Consider the following 8,008-nt stretch of genomic DNA (forward strand, 5'->3'; position numbering starts at 1 on the left):
TTTCTTTCAAGAATATTTTGACTAGTTGAACCCCAAATGATTTCTTCACAATATTTTGTCAGGATTTATTCCCCAGAAAAAGTAATGCCTTTCAATATTTTATTGCTGCATTTCAACAAACTGAAGATAAATTAAAAGTATTCCCTCTGTTGCATTAAGGTAGACTATGATTCTTTATGCTCCAGTTACTGAAAAGACCTGAGTAGTGAAAATAAATGAACTAAAAAATTCTATTAAATATACAGTTCCTTTAGCTCTGCAACCTGGGCAGCTTTTCCAAAATCACAAGCTTCAAAAGATTCTGAATATCCTAAGAAGAATAGAAGAAGATACTCATAGAGAACAATGTAGCAGAGCTATTGTGCCCAAGTCTTTTTGAAGCTTAACTCTTTGCTTGACAGGTAAATTGTTAATGCCTGCATTAAAAAAATCCTATTGCACAAAGCCAAAATAGACACCAAACCCAAAAAATTATATAGAAGATATGACTTTAAAAAAAATGGTTGGTATTCACTATGGAAAAGATGCAATCTTTGACAAACACTGGTCATGTAAACAGGTATATTATAGCAAAAAGTGGGTGGTGGGGAACTTCCTCCTCCCCCACTTATTTCTGTCTTTCATGTCAGTGCTTTTCTGAATGGTCCATTCCCACACTTATTGCTTCGTCTTGAATCCACTGCTTAGAGAATATCTACAGGGCAAAATGCGGATATGTAAATAACTCGTTCTTTCTTCAGCCTCTGAGACACTTCTAAAAATTTTTTTAGAAGTTGTACTTGGAGAGCACATAAGAGTTGAAAATCATTCAGCAGTAAGGGGAATAGGAGAGAAAAGGGAAGGTAGCATTTACATGGGGCACAAATATAAATATTATATTTCTGCAGAAAAATATCACGTTTGGATTCCCTGGGACAAAAAAACTACTATTCCACTTGAAAACCTGCCTGTCAGTATAAGAGTGGGACAAGGATTCGGGGTATTTACTGCTAAAAAGACTGAACAAGGGGTGAGTGCAGACACAGGCTCTAAGTTAATCAAGAGCATGCAGGAAGATTCACACAAGCAAAGGCAGACATGATTTTGGGCAGCACAGGCAAAACCCAGGACCTACCACCAGGCAAGCACAGGAACCCTGCTCCACATGACCCAGATCTGACAAAACTGACAATGTCACTTCATCACAGCCACTGCTCCACCAACACAACAGTCAGACAGAGAAAGCTTTCCTAGAATTAACAACAGAAATGAGTGAAGGGTTAATTTCCCTTTGAGTGGAACATGACACACAACAGGAACTAAAACTTGACAAATAAAATAAATTTATTAAGCAGCTAGAAAATGATCTCTACAGATATAATGCTGCTCAGCTCTGCTGAACTTAAAGTCTCAGTCTCTCAAAGAATTCTGCAAGTTTATGCTGTGCTAGGAGAATGCTGACAGGCAACTGAAAAACATGGTTATTTCCCTGTGGACAAAAGCACATCTCAATTTCAATGAAGAAAGATAAAGTGCAATAAATAAAACAAATATATACAGCTTGATCAAGTGAAGGCTAAAGAGTAAAAGATTGCCTTAATGAATTATTTAAAATAAACACCACCATGGAAAAAAAAATTAATTGACCATAAATAGCACTAGTGGAATGAGAACAAACACATTTGGAATGGCAGGTAAAATTTAGAAATCACTAAAAATATGGTTTCTGGGGAGGCAGCTAAAATACGTTTAGTCATTTAGTCAAAATACATTTAGTCATTTAGTCAAAATTCCTTTCAGTCTTACTGAACTAGGCTGAGAAGAACTCCCATATCACATACTAGCAAAGTAATGCTCTTGCTGGCCATTCAGGAGAGCTTTCCTACCTGTACCATCCCAAGACTGCTGCTCTTTGCATTCATGAAGCAAAATTACAAATGCCCCCAACTCAAAGTTCAGAACTCATGCATGAAGCACAAAGAAGAATCACTTTTAAAAAGGACTTCAATTCCTGTTATGGGGAAAAAACCTAATAGTTTCTTATGCCCCCAATCACGAAAAGAGCATTTTTAATGCATTTTCAAGTCACAACAGCAAAGAGCTGCAGCTACTAATGCCCCCTACATAACAAAAAATAATAAAGTTTTTAAGATATATAAGATATAAAGTACAATTATGTGTATTGAGAAAAAATACACATAAATACTCAGGAAGTCAAATCAACATGTTGTGTACCCATACAAATAACTAGCAACCTGCATTACACAAAGCAGATTGGTGGCATCACAGTGATGATTCTTTAGAAATCAAAAAGCATTTAGTACTACTGGCTCCTCACAAGTAGACTGCACAAATTCTACAATGCAATAGCATTTTCACCCTTTTGCAGAACAGGAAACAGAGCTAGAGACAGCAAATGATTTCCTGAAACTCTTTGACCAGGCCTGTAGTAAAACAAAGATGCACTATGCACAAGCAGTGCTCCTGTTGCAAGCCACAACAAAAAGGCCAAAGACAGGAAAGGAATGAAAATTATCATTGTCAATTGTAAGAAAAGCACAGAGAAGGAAAGTATGATTAAGCTGTTACAGACTAGAGCAGGTCAGAACACATTGCTCTTTTCAAGCCATGCTGTTCAGAATGCTGTCGTGAAAAAGAAAATTTTTCACATATGTCAGTCTTTTGGAGAATTGTTCTAGATCTTTAAGACCCTTAACAGCCTGAGTCACTATGAATCACACAGAGCTCAATCTTCTATGCACCTAAAATTCAAAGGAGGTCTTGGCTAAGCAGGCTTTTTGAAACTATAACATTGAAAACAGTGTTTATCAGTTTCTGGTTTTGTTTCATAGAAAAAGAAATGGCTATTGAAAAAAAAATTAAATATTCTAAAGAAAACACATTTTTTTCTCTCAGTACCCTGTAAGACTAAAATCAGACCTGCTTCACGCATTTCTGGGTTCCATATTTCCCTCAGAGACTTGAAAATCCCACTGTTAGTAGCTATAAACCTGTCATATTTAAAGTGTTAAATTCATTTCAGAAAGATAAAATTACAAAGAATGTTCTTACAAGACAGGCAGCAATATGTAACCACAAGTAATATGTCCCCAACCTGATCAGCCAATTTGTAAGCATCACGGACGGACAGGAGCCAAAATGTCTCATTAAAGTGTTCTACCACTGTTTCACACTTCTCTGAGATAAATTGCTCAACCTCAAGGCCCTTTCACAAAAGAATCTTTTTCCAAGAACCTGCCTTACAGCAAGAGCATTGAATAGGATGCAGAGAAAGGGATTTTGCAGATTGAGATGCCCATGATAGTTTTGTCTTTTAACAAAGGTAAAGTTACAGTTTAAGGGAATGAATTACAAGTCTAATAAAATAATTTATCCTATCTGTAGGGAGCATTCTTTTTCCTCATGTGTTTTCTATAAGGTCATCCTATATCAATAACATCTCAATACATTCCATGTAAGTGCCATGCGTTCATGCACTTTCAAAAGAAAGTTACTGACTACATGAATATCCAAACTCTTCAGGTAACTTACTATGTAGCAAATGTTTTGAGAAGCCTATTGCCGTGCTCATTAGAGGAACAGTACATTTATATCTTCATAACTCCAGTCAAAGAAACTCACACTTTATCAACAGAAAGAAAGTCAATTTGACCGAACTGTCTTTAACTCTAAAAGAGAGTCTTGACCATTGCATTTTAGGCTGCTCAAGCCCCTTCTGATCAGGAGTAATTCCTGTTGTCCATAATAGCAGTGGGGTTGTGGGGTTGCTGGATTTATTTTCGTTATCACGTTGAAAACAGTGTTCTTGGTCTTCCTGTTATGCTACATTTGTTATCTATACTTAGTAATTTCTGCTACAATTTCTTATTAACACACGCTCCAGAGCCATAAACCCCCCTACATTTTGTACTTACACTTGTGCTCCACATTTTCAATTTCCCTGAGGAAGCACAGCTCAGTAAAAACCTTGTTCCCTTTCATTCATGGCTACCAAACCTTTCAGCTGCATTTATTGAAGCTTCTGCATTTTTAAACACATTGAAATACTGACTCTGCAGTCCAGCCCACAGCTGCTTACAGGAAAACTTACCTCTGATGCAGAAAACAAGGCTATTCTCCATTTTAACCTCTGTGGAGAAGCCAGAGGCAAGTAGGGTTCTCCAAAAAAGGAGGTCAGAATCATCCATTATGCCACCAAAAAGGTATAAAAATACATAAAAGAGCAGTTATTGTAATACCGGGCAGAGGGAACCATGAAAACAATTGAACACCCCTAACCTACATTCTTTTGTCAATGATTATCCTCAAATGGTCCCAAGAAATGAAGCATAAAAAAAACTCTTAGTGGAATAACACTCATTAAGCAACTCAATTTTCAGCAGCGAGAGAGGGGCGGTCACAAGCGAATTGTTCTTTTCATTCCCTCTTGGGATATTCGCCACCTGTTCCTTCCCCCCTCAGTGGAGGCAGAGGAAGGCTTGGAGCTGCTCTCACAGCAGCAGCTGGCTGGTGTTACAGCCTGCAGCCATGCAGCTCGAGCTGCGGGCCACAAACGTGGGGTGAAGCCGGGCTGTGCCATGGCAGGCCTGGCTGTGCTATGGCAGGCCTGGCTGCGCCATGGTAGGCCAGAAGTGCCATGGCAGGCCTGGCTGTGCTATGGCAAGCTGGGCTGTGCTATGGCAGGCCTGGCTGTGCTATGGCAGTCCAGAAGTGCCATCGCAGGCCTGGCTGTGCCATGGCAGGCCTGGCTGTGCTATGGCAAGCCAGGCTGTGCCATCGCAGGCCTGGCTGCACCATGGCAGGCCTGGCTGCACTATGGCAGGCCAGAAGTGCCATGGCAGGCCTGGCTGTGCTATGGCAGGCCTGGCTGTGCTATGGCAGGCCAGAAGTGCCATCGCAGGCCTGGCTGCGCTATGGCAGGCCTGGCTGTGCCATGGTGGGCCTGGCTGCGCTATGGCAGGCCTGGCCATGCTATGGCAGAGTAGTCACGCTATGACAGGCCTGGCTGTGCCATGGCAGGCCAGCAGTCCTATGGCAGACCTGGCTGCACTATGGCAGACCTGGCTGCACTATGGCAGGCCTGGCTGCACCATGGCAGGCCTGGCTGCACCATGGCAGGCCTGGCTGCATTTTGGCAGGCCTGGCTGCACTATGGCAGGAGTGGCCAAGCTATGGCAGGCCTGGCTGTGCTATGGTGAACCTGGCCACGCTATGGCAGGCCTGGCCAGGGAACACCCCCATCAGAGCACCCAGGGCAGCAGAAGTGTCACACCACACCCAGCTTTGGGGATGGGCACCCCACAGCAGCCCAAGCCACCCCCAAGAGCAGCACATGGCCAGCCAGCCCCTCGCTGCCACCATTGTGCTGACCAAGGCTGATGGGCCCGCAGAAAGGCATGTCTCACAAATTGGCTGCAGCAATCCCAGTCTTCAGATGTCTTCTATCAATCGCTTTCCTTGTTTTCCAGGTATTTTTTTCCTCCTTATCTCTGATTCTGATGGGCAGACTATTGACTACAAAAAGAATTTCTTTCATCATGTGAATGAAGCCAGATAATCAAGCATTAATGTGAGTTGACTAGAATTAGGGGTTTGACATTCTTAGAAATAACATAATGGAAGACCACAGTGTCTACATCTCCTGATATGGAATTAATTTCCTTACACAAAGGTCTCTGTAAAGGAACATGTAAACCCAGCTTCTTACAAGCACAAACTCCTGCATTGCAACAACATCCCTGATGGTGACTGGCCTGGGAAGGATCCAAGATAGCTGTTCCTATGCTGTAATTCAGCTAAGCACTTAAACAAACTGCTTCTAATCCTGTATTTATCATACTGACCCGAGGCCTTCATGGAGATGCTTAGTGAAAAGATAGCTTCTTTTTCAGTAGTTGTGAACCTCATGCTGTGAGTCACTTACCTCAGGTCTGTGAATGACCCATTGTGAACAACATTTTTTACTGTCAGTTTTTTCTCCTTCTGATGCCCTACTCTTCTTCCCAGTATTTCTCAAAGACTGTGCTGCTATATGTTATTTTATTAAAAAAACCAAACAAACAACAAAAAAAAACCCCCAAAAAACAAAAAACCAGTAGAGGTTGCTGGCTGAATTACCAGGTAAACCTTGATAGAAAGGGAGCAGAAATCCAGACTGCAGTAAGACACCACACTGTAGGTCATGCAGGTTCAATGAGGACATTTTCTTTCCAATATAAAAAGTTAGAGCAGGCTTGTGCCATCTGGAGAGTGCCATGCTGGTGAGCATGCATTAGTGCATTACATTTCAGTGGGAGCAGGAGGGAAATGCCTGGATGAGCTATTTGGGGAGCAGCAGGGGCCCAGCCGCCCCATCTCTTCTCTCTAGATGCAGTGCTCTCTGGAAGCTGACGCAGAACAGAGTCTAACTGTGTGAATTCCTTTTTCTTGCCTTTTCTCTGACTTCACTATTGGGAAATTTCTGTTACTGCTTTTCATGCTGTGTCAGAGAGTTAAATGTGTGATGCTTCACATTGAGGCCAAAGTCTCAGGGTTGTGATGATGCATCAAAAATGAATGTGAAGACAAGGTGAAAAGCTGCAGAGGGTGAGAACATGAGAGGTTTCTTCTGTGGCTGGTTCAGCTGTGTCACCTTTGTAATTATGACCACATTCTTAGGTTTCTTTATATCTTAGCAGGAGGTGGGCAGGGGAGACTGAAGTTTTGCAGTAAAAAAAGAGGAAGCCTGACTTCCCAGAAGAGGCTGTTTCCAAGCAGTGGCTGTGTATGATGTCTATGATGTCTATGATGTTCTTTCTGGAGCTGAGCACCAGGAGCATTCTCAATTCTTGTTGCTCTTGAATCAATTGTAATTATTCCTAAAAAACTCCCAAAACATAAAGTATGGATAAACTGGACACTGTTAGTTATTGGGAAAACATCAGGAGAAAAAGAGAGTGGTTGGCAGGATTGTTCCATGGCTTTCCAGAATATTACATGTAATTACAGAGGATCTATAGATTAATGGTCTCAAGGTATAGCCTATGACATGGAATGAAAAATCACCATATTAGTTTAAGGTTTAAACTTTTTGTCTTTTCTCATTTTTTTTTTTTTGCATAGCTAAGAAAGACTGAGCCTAAAATTCAAGTCTAAACTTCTAGTAGGGTCTTGGTAGCCTGGTAGCCAGAGTTCAGCTTTCTCCTTTTTTTTTTTTTTTTTTTTTTTTTTTAGTGTGTGTGTATGCTGTTGGAACACAGACAGGCAAAGGGGGCTAAGTTTTGGCTGTTGGGCTGAAGGCTATTTCTGCTCTTTTGTGCATCGTGACATTACTGTTGGCATAATTCCCTTGTTCAGCAGTTCAGGTTGAGATGCATTATGGATAAGCGTAGATGATCTGGAGCTCAGAATTGAAAACATCCTTGTTTCCTCGGAGACCACCATTTAAATGTTGATGAGGTTGGAGCCAAAGGCAGGCCATAGGTAGGAGCTGAGAAGCCAATACAGCTGTCAGCTGATGCAGGAACAGGAAGAGAATTATTTTCACTACGTGAAATTGGTGGTTGTTGGCTCCAGTAAATTGCATGTCACTGAAATATTTTGGTAGTGCAGCCAAATTTAATTTCAGGATAAGTTGCATATTTCTTCTGCAGTTTTTATTTTCCTTTCATGTTTGTATTGAGTTTCAAATGAGAAAAGTAGGGTTCATTCTGAAGGAATAAAAATATTCAACATGTCATCTAATTAATAAATGACAAACCATACTCTATTAACCTTAAAGTATACTTTATGTGTTTGACATGCTAATGCAATGTACTGTAATTGTTAATATATGGATTCATCAGACTGCACTGACCCTAACAAGATATCTACCCATTTCTTTCAGTAGAAAATTAAAATTAAATCATCAAGAGGAACTTCTTTTCGGCGTTCAAGTATAGAATATGCTGTAGAACTATACAGTTGCACCGGGGATAGTTTAGAATTGATACTAGGAAAATTTTTTCATGGAAATTGTTGTCAAGTATTG

This window comes from Taeniopygia guttata, chromosome 9, assembly GCF_048771995.1.
Source record: "Taeniopygia guttata chromosome 9, bTaeGut7.mat, whole genome shotgun sequence".
Lineage (NCBI taxonomy): Eukaryota > Metazoa > Chordata > Aves > Passeriformes > Estrildidae > Taeniopygia > Taeniopygia guttata.